The 19,279-nt window shown below is 39.6% G+C and overlaps 1 long non-coding RNA gene across 1 annotated transcript in view; it reads right to left on the bottom strand.

Annotated features, from left to right (window-relative positions):
• Positions 1–13,587, bottom strand: part of LOC142853654 (uncharacterized) — a 43,025-nt gene extending 29,438 nt beyond the window's left edge. Inside the window, exons 1-2 of the long non-coding RNA XR_012911227.1 lie at positions 13,421–13,587; positions 754–802 (exon numbers count right to left, since the gene is read on the bottom strand). This is a non-coding gene — a long non-coding RNA (uncharacterized LOC142853654). The remainder of the gene's footprint in view (positions 1–753; positions 803–13,420) is intronic.
• Positions 13,588–19,279: the final 5,692 nt, after the last annotated feature.

Raw genomic sequence — 19,279 nt, 5'->3', positions numbered from 1 at the left:
CTCCAGAGCTGGTAACGCTTTCTGACTGCAGCATCTATGTAAAGAGGTCAGAGGGGAAAGCTATACTGCTTCCTCTTAACTTCAAATTGCTGAGGGAAATGTCCTGGTACTGGTGCCGTCTGATATCAGAGCCCAGCTGTATTGGCTTTCCCCTGGGAGACTGAAGCCCAGTGGCTCTCCAGGAATCACCCAGACCCTTAGCTATTGAGGCATTCTGCTTTATGGACCGAGTGCTATAGAGTTCTCTGCCCTTCAAGTGTAAAGACAGCCGTGTTGGACTCTGTGGATAGCATTCTGTAAAGGGATTAATAGTCCCCCCTGGTAATATACATTCATTCTACACTTCTGGTTCTCTAGAGAAACCTGGCATCAAAACAACCTCAGTTCCAAATGAGGAAAATCTGCCAAGGTAACACAGAATGGATGTGACCCTGTCTTCCTTGCTATCCATTGAGAAATCTATGACAAAATGCCGGGGAAGGTACTACTGAATCTGCCTCCACGGCGTGTTGTAGAGAAGATACGAGAGTGGAATCTGAGAGCAATAGGTACTGAGGACAATAAATACAGCTGATGGGAGCGGGGCTAAGGAGCACATCCAACCTCAAGACAGCAACACAATAAAACTCCGCAAGACAGGACAGGTGTCAGAAGACGTGAAGGAGAGTGCTTCTCCAAGAGGAAAACCTATTTTTTTTCTCAAGTAAATAATGCAACAAATTTTAACATATGCCGCTTTTTATATTTACCTACCATTCTTGAACCATTCCCAGTGCGTTGACATTTGATGTGACTAGACATCCTGAAAAAAAAAAAATACACGGTGTCATTTATGTCCACAACTCGGGATCATTCTCCTTGAAAAACAACTTCTGTTCTGACAATCAGCTTTGGTTTTTGTCGGTTGGGAGTGCATTATCACATTAAAAACCAAAGGTCAGACATCTGTGAAACATTGTGTTAAAAGCCAAGAAGCTGAGGCAGAAAAAATTCTTTCTGCTTCAACTCCATATAAATTGTAGATCAAGCAGCGATCCAGACTGACAATAGCTGTCCGGTCTGAACTGAATTGTGTTCCATTTAACATCTAAAATGTCATACTGCGTGTTGCATGGGGCTTTAATTTTCAACTGCCCAGTCTTGTTCCTGATATTTGTTCCTTCTAAATGTGCTTTCTGACCTTCAGATGATAGGATTTTACCCAGGACAAACAAGTGAAATCTTTGTTACATTTGCTACAATCTAACATTACTTAATCGTGGCGTCATTTATTTTTAACCTGTATTTCCTTTGTGAATAAACAGTAAAATATAATTATAAATGAATATGTTATCAGATAGCAGAATATAAACTAATTTTTTATTCTGTACAATAAAATATTTCAATATTGCTATTTTTAAAAAAATATATATTTTGCATTAGGGACATAATAGTTCAGGCGGTAAAACATTTTCTATGAAAGCATTAGAACCTGAGTTCAAGTCCAGAGTCCAGGTGTGGTGGCATATGCTTATACTATCAGTGCTGAAGCTTCGCGGGCACGTATAACCTGGGGCTTTCTGATCAACCTGGAGAGTCTCCTTGAAGAGGTCCAGGGCAGTGAGAGATTTTATGAACAATACTGTGGGAAGGTAGCAGAGGCTATCCACTGGTCTTACCATGCATGTGCACACATACCTATGCACATCTGTACAAACACATGAGCCCACATCCATGCTCACACAAACACATCTAACAAAACAAACAGCAGCCATATTTTCTCAGAGGAGACAAAGATTCACAGCTATGACCAACCATAGTAGTATATACTTCAAGTTTATTCTAGGATGTATAGTTTACAGTGAAGGTCTCTGAGCCTCTTAAGCAGTTTTGAGAGTGCTCTTTTGGTTGTTTCCGTGAATGTGTTTTCACAGGCCACACCAGTTGAACAGAAAGGATGGTCAATTCGTCAGCATCATTATAAATACGAGGATGGGATGCGGAGGCCTCTAGTGTGAAACTCAGCTCTGGGAGCAACTATTTCTGCTAACTTGGGAAGTTAGTTTTTTATGTTCCGATTTCCTCAACTACAAGATGGGTTTGATGATGTTTCCTTCAAAAAAGATTTCTAAGAACCTTATCTCATGCCTAAAAGTATATATTGCAACGCAGAACAATTTTTTTTTATAGTGAGACAGATGCTTGCTATGTAACACAGGTTAATTCAAAGTTATGTTCCTTGGGCCTCAACTTCTTGGGTGTGTCAAGTACAAGTATGTGCCACTACGCTGATGAGACCATTTTTAAAAAATAAGATGGTTATCATGGTATCAAAGTGAATCTCATTACTGCTACAATACCAGATAATTCTCTATATTTCATATGCATATTTCCAGACTGGATAATCTTCAACTGTTTAGTAAGTGAGCTAACTGATCAGAACCAGTGTGCATTGTAATTCTGGAGCAGAACTACAACCAGGCGCTGAATTAAAAAATGTTAAAGACTGCCTCAAATGTCCAGAGTACCACAGAGAAGGTTCATTTGTGGCTGGGATAATGAAGAACTCTTCAGCCAGCAGCATGGAAAAGTTTATTAGGAACAGACAGAGCACACACACATACAGAGAGAGGGAGAAGGAGGAGGACACACAGAGAGAACTGCTATACTTCAAAATCCAGCTGCATACCTTCTTCCCCTCAGAGCTCTAAAATCAGCCCGTTTTTAGGCCTTTTAGGAAGCCTAGCCTCCACTGATGGCATGATCATTGAACGTGGCTGATAAACCTATTTGCAGGAGCTCCTCCTTTGACAACCACCGTCATGTTCCCCTTCACCTTTGATCCTTGTTCTGGGAATGAGTGGAAAGGGAAAACTAAGTATGAAAGGGACCTGAGAAACTCTGGCTTCACCTCGTTTTCCCACAACTGCATTATGTACTTTGACATATTCATTCCTCCTTTCCCCTGCCTCTCTGTTATTTTCATCCATTGCCCTGGTCTCTCTTCTACTCCCATGTCCTATGCACAAGGATGACTTCATGCTTCTAACATTTAGAAAACACAGATGAGAGAAGACCAACCACAATTGTTTCTCACAGTCTGACATCTTCCGTCAATCTGATGGACTCCAGCTGCAACCTCTCCTGAAAATGGCGTTTCATTTGTCTTTTATGGCTGAAGAGGCGACTGTGTATACATGCCATATATTTGTTATTCATTGATAGCCACATAGGTGGTGCATTCTACCCCTGAGCTTTATGTCCATTAGACCCTCCACATGCCTTCTTTCTCAATGAGTCAGGTTAAATAGACCTGGTGGAGCGCTTAATTTCCTTCCCTCCCCCCTCCTCAGCTACTGTGCCCATTTACCCTCAAAGTTCCGCTTTTGGAGATATGCTGTCCTCAAGACTCGACCCTAAGATGGAGTCATTTTGACCCTAACTGCAGCCTGAGGCCAGTCTGACAATTTTCTTCTGCCCAGTCCTAAACTGCAGACTGTGTTCTTGCTCGTCTTTGAATGCACAGAACTTCCTCTCACAGCCCCCCACCAGAGGCAGCGCCTGTCAGTCCCAGACCTTTGATTTTCAGGGGAGACTTTAACACCAGCCTCTCAGTGCCACAAACTCCAGAAGACACGTGTCATGCTTCCAGGAAATGCCTCTGACTGCTTTCTCTCGGCTGGAGACAACCATCTTTCTAATTCTGTCCCACTCCCCTTGCCTCTCTAAGGATGCAAGAATGCTTGCTAGTCCCTGTTTTTAATTCCTTTGCAAGTACTCATTGCATAGGCAGACACTCTCTTTAGACCGCACGAGCATGCTTTTTAGCTTTGGGCTCTAAACAAAACTAAAATCCAAGTGGGAGAAAGTTCCAGTTACTCTTCTATTTTTGAATAAGAAATAGTTTTGTCTGACTTTTCCCTTTGGCTACAAGAAAATCACTCTCCTCCGATTTCCACTCACACCTTATCATAACTGACACAGCCGAACTGGTGAGCCTACATTCCACGCAGCAAATTAGATCCCAGTAGTCTCAGGCAAGCTTTTATTTTTGTGGTGATTAGAGGCGAAATAGCTGGCTCCGGCGCCGGGTCTGGGAGGCTAGTTGTTTAGGAAGCTATTCATTTGTGCCTTTCAAATTTCCATCATCCTTGCTGTTTAGAGTGCCGAACTGAACTTTCTTCTCATTCTCTGCTTTCATCTCTTCTGTGAGGAAACCATCCAAACAGGTAACAAACAACAGCATTGGGGCAGGGCTGAGGGAGTTGCTCTTGGCAGAGTATTGGCCAAGCATAGAAGGAGCTCTAGTTTTGACCCCAGAATCATGGAAACCTCAAGAGACAGAAAGTGGTGGGTGCTGGTACTCAGATGGCTTCCTCCTTCTTATCTGGTACTTACAATAGCTTTTTTCCCCCACATCAACTAAACTAATCTAGAAAGTTCCTCTACTTGGGGACTCTTTATCTCTAAGGTGATTCTAGATCCTGTGAAGCTGACAGTCAATATAAAACATCACACCACCTGAGCAGAAGTATTTTTCCAGAAGGAAAATAAATCTGATGATGATAAAATCTCATTTCTTTTCCACACAGAAATCTGAGTCTGTGTAGCCTGTTGAGCACCTAACAAAGTTATTAGATTAAAGATTTCGAGGTCAAAGACAAGCTTAGTCAAAATCAATCAGCTTTTACATTTTTAGCTACTTTAATGGCATCATTATTAGATATCATACAAATATTTTTCTCTTCTAAGACACACGTTTTCTAAATTAAATGACATGATAGCGGAGATAAGATAGGGCTTGCTTGGCTTTCCCTTCCAGGTGCCAATGCATCACTGAGAAATGTCAGGGGCAAGAGCTCAGAGGCTTGAAGCAGAAATCATGAAGGAGCAGGGCTTCCTGCTTCCTGACTCACTCTCTGTCTTGCACTTTGTTCGTGCTTACCTAACTTGAGTAGAGACAATGGCCGTGGGCTAGACCCTTGCACATCTATCATCAGTCAAAACAATCTCTCACAGAGATGGCTATGGGACAGACAGAAACCCTCAGCTTTAGTCCTCCCCTTACAGAAACCCTCAGCTTTAGTCCTCCCCTTACAGAAATCCTCAGCTTTAGTACTCCCCTTACAGAAACCCTCAGCTTTAGTCCTCCCCTTTCAATGACTCGCAGGTTCTGCGAGCTGACAATAAAATCTGAGCAGAACATTATCATGTGCGTTATCTTAAAGTCAGGCTCTACTGGAGACAAGCACCTGAGTAGTCCATCTAAACCTAGAATTGACTAAATCTTGTAAAAGGCTACTCTAGCATTAGTTACCAGACAGATTATATGGATACATTTTTAACACAGAAAACTAAAGCCAATGTCTCCAAAAATACCAACATGCTTAATATGTGCCTAACACTTAGGCTTTACGGGTAAGGATTAAGGTTCATTGTGGATAGCAAAGGTCTGGAAACATGACGCTTTGGGGCAAGATACTAACTCCGTCTTCGGTAAGAATTGCCTCCCACAGGGCTCATCACTTTGTTCGGGGTTCAAATTCAACATGCCACACAGTCCACAGCATCAAAAAGGGCTTCTTATATTGACATGTTGAGTCACCATTAATTTATAATTTCTGTGTCTCAAAATCACCTGAGGTTCCAAAAGAGTGTCTAGGATCTGCTCCCTTCAGTTTAAAAAAAAACAAAAACAAAAAACAAACAAAAAACTGTGATTCCATTTTCAGAGACAAGACAGTGACGGATACCAGCGTACTGCTAACAAATCATCACTTAAGCCCTAGGGTATTTAGTTCCTTTTTAACATTTATTGCTTATCTGGTGACGTACATGAGCACATCACATCAATGTGGAGTGATGACATCAATGTGGAGTAGCTTCGTTAATGTAGATTAATCACATCATTGTAGATGGATTATATCAGTATAGAGTGATGTGATCAATGTAGAGAGTGATAAAATCAATGCAGAACAATGACATCAGGGCAGAGTGATTACATCAGTATAAAAAGATTACATCCATGTAGGCTGAGTGAGCACATTAGTGTGTCTTCAATCCCCCTCAAAAGGAATAAAAGTAATATTTTTTACCTTACCTAAGAGAGATGTTCAGTTATTAATTAGTGAAAACTTGCACAAATATAGAAGAAAACTTTCTATTTCTTAATGTCATATTATTGCAATCAGCAAGGATGTTGTGTTGGTTATATGTCCTCTAGAAATAATTCCAAAGTGAGGGAAAATTATAAGGAGGCAAGGAAAGGTTTCACACTGGACCTCACTGATCCTTATTATGTCTGGGAGGAGGTAACTATTGATGTAAACTCAGTATTTATGCAAGAACTTGAAAAACCTATAGGCAAAATAGAATTTTAAGACTTTTTAACTCTGGCTGTAACATTCCTTTGAGGAAATTCAGAGAAGGTGGGATGCAGAGGAAATACGAAGGGTAGAGGGAAAGACAGAGAGGGGAAGAGGAAGGAGGGGAAGAAAGATGGAAGAAGACTCATCTTTGTTCCCTTGAGTTGGTGATTTTTTTTAAAAACTTTGAATGATTGTAGAGGCAAGTGAAGTGCCAATCACTAGCTTTTTCAAGCTTTGATAGAATGATGTAATTTTGCACAAATAGCAAAATAAAGAAAAGATTTTTTATACAAATTGGACATTAGAGGAACTAATGCATGTACTTGACTTCCATGGCTAGAGGAAAGCTTGCAGCAAATGCTTTTACTGTCTGCTTCAAGTGCTACAGTCCTGTCCCAGAATTTCAGAGGATGCTCCTCACTAGGTTCACTCTGATATTTGGAAGAGAAAATGATAGCGATACATAAAAAAGTCCAGACACTACCAGTTCTTAGAGTTTCGGATGCTGTAAAGGTCAGTGAGATTGTTTCCTTTATCTCCCACTTAAACCATTTCAGCCTGTGCAACTAATGCATCTGAAATTGGGCAGCTAGGTGAAGTGGATGAGAAGCCAGGTGCCAGTCCCTTGGTAATCCATGTGTTCTCTCCCTCAAACTCAGTATTGCCTTCTGACCGTGCCAAAGCCAAGGTTAATCTAGCAAAGCCCTAACTAAGGTAATCAAAGGCATCACTGCAAACCCTAGCCTATACCTCTTCCTTACCTCTAAGGCTTGAAGATTCCCAAGAGTTTTCTCCTACCTTCCCTTCCTTCTGCTCTCATTTTCATTGTGTTTCTGACAACCTAGAAACCTACAAATGTGATTGATGGCTAAGAACGTGATCACCAAATATAAGACAGCAAAGGCAAGGTTCAATTACATTAGTGCAGGAAATGGCTCCTTAAGTTCTAGTTTGGATTTATTTTCCTTAGGAGAAATACGTGCATTTCCCTTTCCCCTTTGTTATTCATTTAGGGACTCTGACATTCATTTTCTGTAGCTCTTTCATGAAACATAGTATAGTTTAGTAAGCAATGTTCCATCATGTATTATTACACTGAAAATTTGAATATGGCTAACATTTCTTTATGTTTTATTCTAGTTAACTACTTGTCCCACTTGCAGAAACAGACCACACACTGGCCTTTCGTCCATCTCATTGAGAAGTTGCTAGAGTATGCATTTGTTTCCCAATTCATATGCAAGATCATTTGGGCTCCAGTCTTAAACACAAAATATTTTTGGCTCTCATATTAGTGTTTCATTTCAATGTCCTTCAATAAGGCATTTTCCTGTTAAAATAAAATAAATGAGATAATCAAATTGCACTTCCTAAAGAAGAAATCCAATTTCATTCTCCAGGGACAAGAAGAGCATAATGGTAAAGTGAGCTTAAGCGGTAGAGTGTAATCAAGTGTGATCTTAGAATAATCAAGTGTCAGCCCAGCAGAGAGAGAACTTTCAAGACAAGCAGGGAATCTTACTTCCTACATTGTCTTGCAATGTGATGAATCCTACTAACACTGTGCTGCCTGAAATAAACTAGTCACAGGAAAAAACTACTTCATGGTTCTATTTACATGAGTGGATCAAAAGTGTCAAACTTTTAGAAACAGCATGTGGATTGGCAGTTGCTAGGGACTGAAGGAATGTGGAAAGAGAAATCTGCTCTTTAGTGCCTATAGCACTTCAATCACAATAAATGAGACAATTCAAGACAAATGCCACGCAACCATGAACATGGAGTTAACAAAAGCTTAGACGTTTGCTAAGAGTAAGGCTTCATTTTCTGTCTTCTCAATACAACCTAAAGCAGAAGATTGCTGTAAAATATGGCTTTAGTCCATGCAGGTTATGAATCATGAACATGACAGTCTTCCAAAATGTAACGAGGCAGTATACAGAGCCTGATATGGGAGCACCTTACTAAACAAAGGAGCTCCTATGGGAAATACTTCCAACATTTGTGTCAAAGAAGCAAATAAAATAAACTTCTCCTTTCAACACGTGGAGACCATTGCAGAAAACCACAACCAATCCAAAAAAGGGGAAAAAAAGTGATCTTTAAGTGCCCATTCCCAACACAACTACGGCAGTAACTGAAACACAGGGAATATCTCAAAACCGGGGTCAGAGGACTGTAAGAGACAACGGAACAGGATGTCTGCTGTGAGACTGTATCTCTTGGAAATGTCAGAGAAGTTACTCCCATGAATCCACAACAGTATGGCTGTCTAAACAACACCTGAACCGGGACACTACCAACTAACATGTTAGCATGCAAAAGGGGAAAGTTCATGAGTCCCGAACCTTAGACCAAGAACTGCAGGTAACTAAGGAATGTTAAAAGTAAAAAAGAAGAAGAAGAAGAAGAAGAAGAAGAAGAAGAAGAAGAAGAAGAAAAGAAAAAAATTGTCTATCAAGGTAAGAAAAGCACACAAATTGGTTATCCAACTTCAAATGGTCATTATAACATTATATAGACTAAGCAGGTGCATGCGTGTGTGTGTGTGTGTGTGTGTGTACACATGTGCGCATGTGTGCGCACATACACGCTTGTGTAATCAATTAGAGGATAACAGGCCAGAGGTCATGATTTGGAGAGTGAGCAAGGATTGGAGGGTTACCTGGGAAGAGTTGGAGGGAGAAAAGAGGAAAAAAACTAATATAATTATTGTACATGCTGACTAGTTTTATGCCAACTTGACACAAACTAAGGTCATTAGAGAGGAGGAAGCCTCAGCTAAGAAAATGTCTCCTTAAGATCAGGCTGTGGGCAAGACTGTAGGGCATTCCTTAGCAATTGAGGTGGAACTGCACAACCTATTGTGACTGTTGCCCCTGGGCTTGGGGTCCTGGCTTCTACAAGAAAATAGGCTGAGCAAGCCTTGAGGGTAAGCAGCACCCCTCCAGGGTCTCTGCAGCAGCTCTTGCCTCCAGGCTCCCACCTTGCTTGAGCTCCTGTCCTGACTTCCTCCAGTGATGAACAGTGATGTGGAAGCATAAGTTAGATAAACCCTTCTCCCCTCCCCAGGTTGCTTTGTCATGGTGTTTCAGCATATCAATAGGAACTCTGAGACAACTGAACTTTGATTTCAATTTTTTTTTAAGTAAAGGGAACTTTGCTTATCACTGTTAAGGTCCAGAATATGAGAATATTTCAGTTAGGAGAGAGTGGATGGAAAGTTAAGGAGAAGGGAAACCATTTTCTTTTGAATAGGAAGTTCAAGTTGGGAAAAGATGTGGAGTTAAGAGGAGAATAAAATAGATATGAGAGTCTCTATCCTAATGTATCAATAAACCATTTGCAGGGGTTGGAGACTCAATTCACCAAACTGAATCCTTCATGTTAACTTTATCCACATCCTACATCATGATCTCCACAGGACATGCAGTGTGTTGCATGCATTTGTGTAAAATAAACATGGAAAGAACAGCAGCACAAGATGCCACAGGACAGCCAACTCCACAAACTTGTCTTCTGCCATCCATAGTTCCCTACCTAATACTAATAACACACTTTAGAATAAAAGCTTACGGGCGATGGTGGCGCACGCCTTTAATCCCAGCACTCGGAAGGCAGAGGCAGGCGGATCTCTGCGAGTTCGAGACCAGCCTGGTCTACAGAGCTAGTTCCAGGACAGGCTCCAAAGCCACAGAGAAACTCTGTCTCGAAAAAAAAAATAGAATAAAAACTTAATAAACAATAAGATTTGATTTTAGAAAGTTCAAGTTACATTTGGGAAAAGCATTTGCAAAGCTCTTATATTAATTATATGTCTTCTTATTTGCATTTAAGAACCAGCATGTTGTCATGTGTGTTCATATATTATACTACACACTTGCTAAGGGTAATTCTATAATATTTGTGTTTATAAAATTTGTTTATGATATTAGCTTAAATATAATTTTGGCTATGCGTTTATATATTTTCTTTTGCTGACCATTTGTTCTCAGTTGCAAAACCGTTTTTCTTGTCATCCTTTGATGCTCTTGATACCTTGTCCTCAGTGAGTTAGGGAAAAGAGGTCACACAGGAATCTTCCACTTTCCCACAGTGGCTTAACTTATTAAGAAAAGCTCAAGTGTAATGGCCCTGGAGGGATCTGCTCTGCCAGTCATCAAGGCAGAGAGTAGCAAGAGTTATGCCAGGAAGCATCCGTTAGACTCAGAACAGAAGTCCCAACAAGGGCACAGACTGCACAAACAGTTGGATGGGCATTAGCCGTGGCGTGTTTGTCCTTGATGCCCTAAGGTAATAGCCACTGAGTAGATTTCCCTAGATGTATGGGTGTATTTTGACACCAAAGTGTGTGACCATCTGCTCACCGATAAGAGCTCTGCTGTCCTTCAGGTTTGGAAACTCCTTTTCCTCCTACTCACACATTCCTGGCTTTGGGCAGTCAAGGAACCCTGTTGTTTCACACCACTTCCGTGCCTTGCTTCCCCTCTGTCCGCTCGGAAGCTGTGTTCCAGTTTGTATGCTGTCTCCAGAGCTGTGGCTGTAAGTTTTCCCAGAACCACATTTACGAAGTGCATCAGTATAGTATTGTTTAAGATCTAGCGTGTACACAGGTAGTAAGGGTCAGATATTACAAGCAAAGCCTTTAGAAATAAGAAAGTGTGGTGACAGAATTGACATTTATTGAGGAAAATTCTATATTGTTGTTAAGACAAATTGTAATCTGTTGGCACATAATGTGTTAATCTACTCCATTGCCTTCCTTCATTTCCCTTCCCCTCTTCTCCGCTCCCTTTCTTTACTTTCTTTTTCTTTTCTCCTCCCTTCCTCCTTCTTTTCCTTTCTCTCATGTAGTAACTTCTCAATTCATTTTTAATACACTATTTTCCAACGTTCAGGATTCTCTACAATTACTGCCAATTCTTCATAAAATAAAAATAACATCAGGTGTGGTAATGCCTATAACACCACCAGCAGAGGTACCATGAGCTCAAGTCCAGCTTGGGCTATATAGCAAGCCTATGTTTTGAAAACTTTACCAACCCCCGCTGTAAAATCAATAGCTGAGCATTCAGAAACAAGATGAAATCAATTCACGTCTTTGTGTGACTCCTCTTTAGGCATAATTCCATACTGGAAAGGTTTAACAGACAACCAGAGACCTCTGAGACCAGGAAAGAAGGCCAACAGCCCTGAGGGTGCTGATTTTCCTGGGTTTCCTTCCCGCCTCTCAGATAGCACAGGTGCTGAATTGGCCTAGGGCAATGAACAGATGGAAGAAAAAGAAAAACAAAAAACAAATCAAAATAAAAACAGCCAATCCTCCCAGCCCAGGAGCCACTAGCTCCAGGAACCTCACAGAAGAGGTGTGTGGTCTGCCTCTTTAACAGCTTCTGCCCAGCCTGTCCTCATTCATGCCAGATCTACTCCATACCCTCCTCTGCAGAGGAAGCAAAGCCACAGAGATGCCCTACCCCATGCAGAACTGGAGCTGAAAGAGCCCCATCTGCACCCAGCAGCAGCATGCAAAGCCTTGTCTCCTGACTTCTACTTGAGGCAGAGGAGACTAAGGTCTAATGCTTGCTTGCCTTTTCAGAAGGTGGCCCTGTGGCCCCACAGATGGCTCCTATTGGGCTAAACCGGAGCCCCAAGAGCAGACAGGATTAGCACTGTGAAAGCTCATGAGAATGAGAATTACACTTCCCGAAAAAAAAGTTGGAAATCACAGATTACAGTTGGCATCATAGCTGCTGCTAAAATATAAGACTTAGAAAAAAAGTAGTCTAAGAAAGTAATGAAAGTATAGGAGAAACAATTAAAATTAATATGCTCAAACAAAGCAGGATTTCAGCTTAGAAAATGCAATCATCAAATGCCAATAGAGAAATAAATCATATTGAATTTTTCTGAAATATGTAATAATGCTTTAGAAATCATGTAGAAATTCTCTCAAAATCGAAATATAGGAAGTCACCACAAATAAGTAGAAACTATGCAAAATGACTAAATAGCATTTCATATCTAACAGCTAAAATAACTGAAATTATAATTAGTTTCCTTCTGTAAGATGACATATATCTAAAGCATATAGTTAACACTTTCAGTGTTAAAATTTCCAAATATACTAATTTATGACAGATTTAGCAAAGTAGCTTAAAATATATGATAAAGTATATGTTATTTTTAAGATGTTTACTTTAAGCAAAACAGTCAGGTTAGAAGAAACAGTATGTAAAACCATGGCCTATGATGAGGACAGAGGCTTTTCTCCATCTTGCCTGGTCCCACTTGAATGGGTTCTCTCTACCCACCGGCTCCCCCTCACTAGTTCCCGCACCTGCTTATGAAATAACCACTCTGAGGCTTATTATCAGTTACAATTGTTTGGCCAATGTCTTAGGCTTCTTACCGGCTAGCTCTCACTATTAAATTAACCTATTTCTATTAATCTGTGTACTGCCACGAGGTTATGGCTTTCTGGTTCAGCATGTTACTCCTTCAGCAACTACGTGGCATCTCCTCGACTCTGCCTACTCTCTCAGTCTGTATCTTTGTTTAGACTTCCCACCTAGCTTTACTCTGCTAAGCCACTGGCTAAAACAGTTTTATTCACCAACCAATAAAAACATCACATATACAAAAGGACATCACACATCACTATATACCTTAATAAAAACTGGCCCACTTTCCATGTGAATCTAATTAAATTAAAACTGGAACTAAGTCAATCTGGTGCCTACTTAGAGACTTTACCCTACTGATTAGTACCCATGGTACTGGAAGGTATTCTGCATGCTACCAGAGCAGAAAGGCAACCATCAACCCAGCGACAAAGCCTTCAATCTATAGTGACGACCTGCCTGAATGATTCACTGGAGCAATAGTGGCACAAAGTTGGGAGTAACCAGCCACTACATGATTAGATTTAAGATCTACTCTAGAGATGGAATGTGTGTCCCATACTACCTGGGTGGCCAAGAATCTGAGACTAGACTAGACGAGGCCATGGACCTAGGGGAAAACCGACGACTGTTGTTGAACTAAAGGAACACGGCAATGAAATGGCTCCTGACCACATTCTGCTTTACTCACAAATCAGCGTCTTGCTCAACCATCAGCAGAGAAACTTCTTTCTGTAGTAGACGGAAACAAATACAGAAATCCATAGCCAGTGAGAGACGTTGGAATGCTAAGTCCTAAGTGGGATGTCTCCATCAAATCCTTCCCCTCAGGACTCAGGGAGCTCTGCAGAAGAGGAGGTAGAAGTATTATATTGTAAGAGCCAGTGGGGATGGAAGACATCAGGGGATGAGGACTTCTAGATACAACAGAGCTGACACAAACACGAACTCACAGAAACCCTGGCAGCAGACACTGGCCTGCATATGCACAAGGTAGATGAGGTCCCCAGTACCAAGAGGGGAAAAAGACACAAGCCCACACTCCAAATCCGGAAGCTATCTCCAGTTGACAATCACTTGCAAAGGAAAAATTAGTTTTCTCCAATGTAGTCTCATTGGGTGTGTAAACTACACATAGGAGCCAAGTCCCATGCTCAGCAGTACATGGCTAACACAAAAATGATATTTTGTAATATTTTAAAGGTTATTTCCCCTCGTAATGATTAATCTCAGCTATTTTTTTTCTATGTAAGTCTTTCATTCCTACATGGCGGTTTCTGGTTTTGTGGTTTTACGAGATTTCTATTTGTAAAATTGTATTGACTCTGCATCTGTCTGTGTTGTTTATGCTTTTGCTTTGGCTCTTTTCATCTGTCTCTTTTGTCCTATTCTGTTTTGTTTGTTAAATTGGCTGTTTTAATGAGAGGGAGGAAAAAAGGGTATGAATTTGGATGATTGGGGGGAAGTTGGGGAGGATCTAGGAGGAGTGAGGTGAGAGTAAACCTTCCTTAGAATATATTGTATGAAAAAAACCTCTGTTTTCAATAAAAACACAGAAACAGAATAAATTTCTAAAAAATTAAGTGGATCATATTATAATAAATCTTATTATAAATGAATTATTATAATTATTAAAAATGATTCCATCAAAAAGATCGAAAAGCTCTAAACATGCATGCCCCATTGTACACGGCTCAGAGTTCAGAAGGTGAAAACTCCAAATTGACTGGAAGCAGAAGAAATCCACAGGTCTTCCTAGGAGCTTCACTTCCAGGCTTCCAACAGTACCAAGCAAGAGAGACTGAGTAGCATCATGGACCAAGACAGGCTCCAACTCACATGCACAGAACATTCTAGAAAATGAGTCCATTCAAAATATAATGCAGCCTTTGGTTGATAAGAATGTGGCTATGTTTAATAGGGAGGAGGCTGCTGTTCAGGGCAGAGGAAGGGACATAAGAGAGGGTGAGGGGTGATAGTAATTATGATATATTGTACATGTGTATGAACTTTCAGGGAGCACATTCATATTATATAATGTGATCTAACATGACAACAGCAGCTACAGCTACTATTATTATTAAGGATACAAGCCCAAAATGGTGATAGCAGAGATGCAGGGTGAACAACTCAATAAAGCCAATGTGCTGAAGAAATAACTCTACAAACGGGTAAGAACTCCAGTTAGAATAACTGGAAGGGGCCTGATCTGACAGATATAAAGAGAGTGCAGAGAACAGGACCACAACAGATTGTCTCTAAAGAACAAAAGTGAAGATATATCTATGGATGATCCAGACACTAAAAAATATTAACTTGAAAATGCAAATAACTCGATCCCAATAATCTTGACATTTTAAAGAAGTCAATAAAATTTCTCTAAGAATTTGATTTCACCAAACTGAAACCATGCTTGATCTGAACAGTATAAATACATTTCCAGATGTTATGAAATATAGCAAAAAGACACTCACAATTGCAATGTTCCTAAGTCAATCCCATGCTCATTATTGCTGAGAAGGCATTCTCAGAACTTTATTTGCACAGTGAATAAAAGGTAATCCAAGTTTGAAGAAGAATATTCATAAAGTCAATCATACACTTTGAAAAGAAATGCAAGCACCGTAAGTATCTCCAATATTTGGGAAATAAATGAATCTCAAAGATATACCCTGACCCCTTTCAGCTATTAATGCAAATATGCAGCCATTAAAGCAATGTGATAGTAATTAAGATGCTAATTGTTTAAAATGGGCATACTAATAATTTCTACAAGAATAGAAAGTCCAGGATTAGATCCAGGTAGATATTTTCCATTTCATTTTGCACTAAAATGCCAAAGCCACTCAAAGTTGAAGAGCAAATTTTCATCAAATGGTCCTGAACCACTTGAAGAACAGTTTGTGCAAGGCTGAACCTCAATGCTTACCTCGCGCGCACACTCAAAACCTTACTTACTATGTCAGAGCTCTAAGTTCAGGTATAAGAACTGCGAACTTTCTGCTTCTCAAGAGGTGAGAAAAATCTTTGTGTCCTGTTTGTATTATTACAGTAAAATTAAGTATGTGAACATAGGAATCATAAACTATAACTGTGATATATTGGGCTAAGATCAATTTATCATTTAATTTTCTTGGAGTAATACCATTTGGTAAAATGAAAATGAGCCAGATGTAGTGGCATAAACCTGCAGGGAAGACATCAGGGAAGTCAGAGCGGAAGGAGTGCTTGAGCTCAAATTTGTGGTAAGCTTATGCAATACTGTGAGACATAGCTTTAAACACTATGTAAAATTAAAACTACACAGATAACTAATAACAATACCCAGTAATTCATTATTTTATACTATTCCAGTACATTATCATAATGAGATAACAGACAGCAATATTATCACCATGGTTTTTCTTTGAGTTAGAAATTACCTGAAATACTAGCCCAACTGTCCAAACCAAATTGTTTTGGAATACTTAATGATAAACAGAGAAAAAGAAAGGGGTGAATCCTAACAAATGACATTGCATTTTTCTAAACGTTTAAATTAAATGGAACTATTAGCTTGCCCCCATTATTCACTGATTGTTTCTATTACGATTAAATAAAACTTCCCCAGGAGTATTGGGTACCTCTCCAGCAATGCCATAGTGGAGAAAGACATGGATAAGATAGGGCAGGGGAACTGTGGATAGTCTTGTTCTTTCTGTCTCTCCCAGGACACCTGTTTATGGGTCTCTCTTGATGACTGTGGAATGAGGTCAATCAACTTAGCCTGTGGCTTGACTATGGAGATTAAGATAGGTCTTTGCAAAGTGATTGTGAGGATCTGTGGGGACAAGGCAGCACAAAATCCCTTTCAAATTAGATGGAAAACAACCAGAACAACATCAACGTGATAGTAAGTATAACATGCATAACACTGAATTTGGGACTTAAAAAGAATTCCTCTGACTTTCACTCTCCTGATAGTGTTTTGACTCCTTTCTGCCAGACAACAGAGTAAGAAGCTGCAAGGCTAGACTGATTAGGAAGGATTCAGTGGGTTTGAAAAAAGGATTTGCTTTTGGTAAGTCATTCCTTTCTCACAAGGGCTTGCAATTCAGGTCAGGTGGTCCGTGTCCAAACTGCATAGATGCTGAGCATAGCAAGAGGAGTGATGGACTAAACAAGCTATTGAACAGCGTGGGAGGCAGAATCTATTCCTCTGGAACTAGCAACCCAAGACAAGAATTGCCTTAGGAACTGCAATTTAGATGCTGAACATGAAGGTCCTTTCTAAAACACAATGGACTATCTTGGTTTGGAAATTCCAGAAAACCATAGTGGTGGCTAATGTTACACCCACACCAACTTTCTGAGTAGTGGTTCAAGAAAGGATAGTGATATCATTTCTGAGACAAATATTTAGCATTTTGGCAGCTATTTCTTAATTGTGGTTTCAGTGAAACTCCTCAAAATTAGAGTTTTAAGTATATGGCTCAACTTGACAACTGAAAAACAAATGGCAGCAACCGTTGAAAGGGAAATGTTGTGAATCATAGCAAACCAGACAATGATCTAATTCATCTTTTACCTCCCTAAACATCTCCTAAGTTATTATGTAAAAGATTCTCCCCAAGAAATTTAAGCAGTTTTTCATATTCTGCTTCCATTTGCACATGACCGCTATAGGAAACCGACAGGCACAGAAACCAAAGTGTTAACACTTTATGATACTACACGGCGTCAAAAGTGGAAGAAACTTTTGAGAAGTACCTTTTATGGGTTTTCCAAAAAAGAAAATCTTCTCCTAATTATTAAAAGAAACATTCTTATCCTTATTCTTCTTAATAAGTGACAAAATTAAATTCTCGATTAAGTAATTTTATTCAAGGTCATCGATGTACTAGGTGGTTGAACTCAGAACGAATTTGAATTCCTTTTATTCCAGAGTGTGTGCTTTGCATTGCCATGAATTGTGCATCAAGCAAGCTAATTGAAGTCCTCTGTAATAGGGAAAATGCGGTCTCTGATGAGATATGCCTCTCTTAGCTAATATTGGGCTTTGAGGATGGGACATACATAGGGCATGTTAGGATCTGAAGTGCTGGCCATTTGGATGTTAAGATTAGAGCATATTTTAAAAATCTCTGTGTACGATGACATCCATTCTTTGTCTGAAATTATCAATATGTATTTCATAAAAATTTAAATATTAAGAAGAGACATAGTTCCTCATATAGTTACCATGTCTGGTGTTTTCTACTCTTCGTACATATTCATATTTTAATATGTCACTTTTTCATATGATAAATGCATTTTACATTCCTTATACAGTGTGGATCTGAAAAACCACTTCCACTTCCACACGAAAAATGCCTTTCATTAACCATCATTTCGAAGGCGGTTTGCTGCTTGTAGAACTCAAGGCTGGCTTGCCTATTCAAACGGGACTTTACAGTTGTCCCACTGCCTTTTTATTGCACTATAGCTAACAAAAAACCCAAGTACTCATTACCTTTGTTTCTCTATATGTAACATTCTTCCTTCTTTGGCTGCTTGCTTATGGCATTTTCTTTTTATTAATGGTCTTGGATAAACTGAAGTAATTATGGCACGCAATGGCAGTTTTATTCATTTTTCTTGTGTTTGGGCAGTAATTCTCAACCTACAGGGGGTCAAATGACCCTTTCACAGGGGTTGCCTAAATCCATTGGAAAACACAGATATTAACATTATGATTCATAACAGTAGCAAAATTATGAAAATAGCAACAAAAATTTGTTGCTTGTTCTTGTTCTTGTTGGGGGTCACCATAGCATGAGGAACTGTATTAAAGGGTCACAGCATTAGAAAGGTTGAGAACCAGTATGTTAGGAGCTTTGGACATGTTTGGATTTATAATAAAATTTCAATGTGGGGTTTTTTCATAGTACTCATTTGTTTGCTTTTTCCCTTATTTTATTATCTCTCATTCAGGAACTCTATTTACAAGTAAATCAAATTGTAAGAACTCGTGTCTCAGCTGATTGTTTTGCCTGTGTTATTTTTTTTTTAATAAGATACTCAGCAGCTCATTTTGGCTGGTTTGTTTTAAATTTTATTGATTTAATTTTCATGTTTACTCTGCCATTGAGGCCATCTAATTTCACATAGTACAATGCAGTGCATCCATCTCAACGTGGCTGCCTGGCCTTTATTTTTTTTTCCACATCTCTAAATAATGACTTTGTGGATATTTGTTTATAGCATAAAAATGGCTTTTTGTATATGTTGTTCAACGTTCACCATAACCTAATTTTAGAACTTTTTAAAAATTAATCCCCCATTTAAAAGAAACTCTTTTTTTTCCTTTCCAGTTCCTCTCATTAATTTGTCTGTTCCCCACTTCCGGTCCCCTCTCCCACCCCTTGGTCAAGTATTAATCTACTTTCAAAGATTTACCTTGCTTGGATATCTCATGTAAAAGAATAATAAAATCTGCAGAGGTTTTCTGATACCTGGATACCTGGTTCCTTTTTAGTTTACCATACGAGGGCCCCAGTCCTTGTTATTAGC

This window comes from Microtus pennsylvanicus, chromosome 7 (genome assembly GCF_037038515.1).
Source record: "Microtus pennsylvanicus isolate mMicPen1 chromosome 7, mMicPen1.hap1, whole genome shotgun sequence".
NCBI lineage: Eukaryota > Metazoa > Chordata > Mammalia > Rodentia > Cricetidae > Microtus > Microtus pennsylvanicus.
The sequence above is the reverse complement of the archived record's forward strand: the minus strand, read 5'-3'. Positions and strand labels throughout refer to the sequence as shown.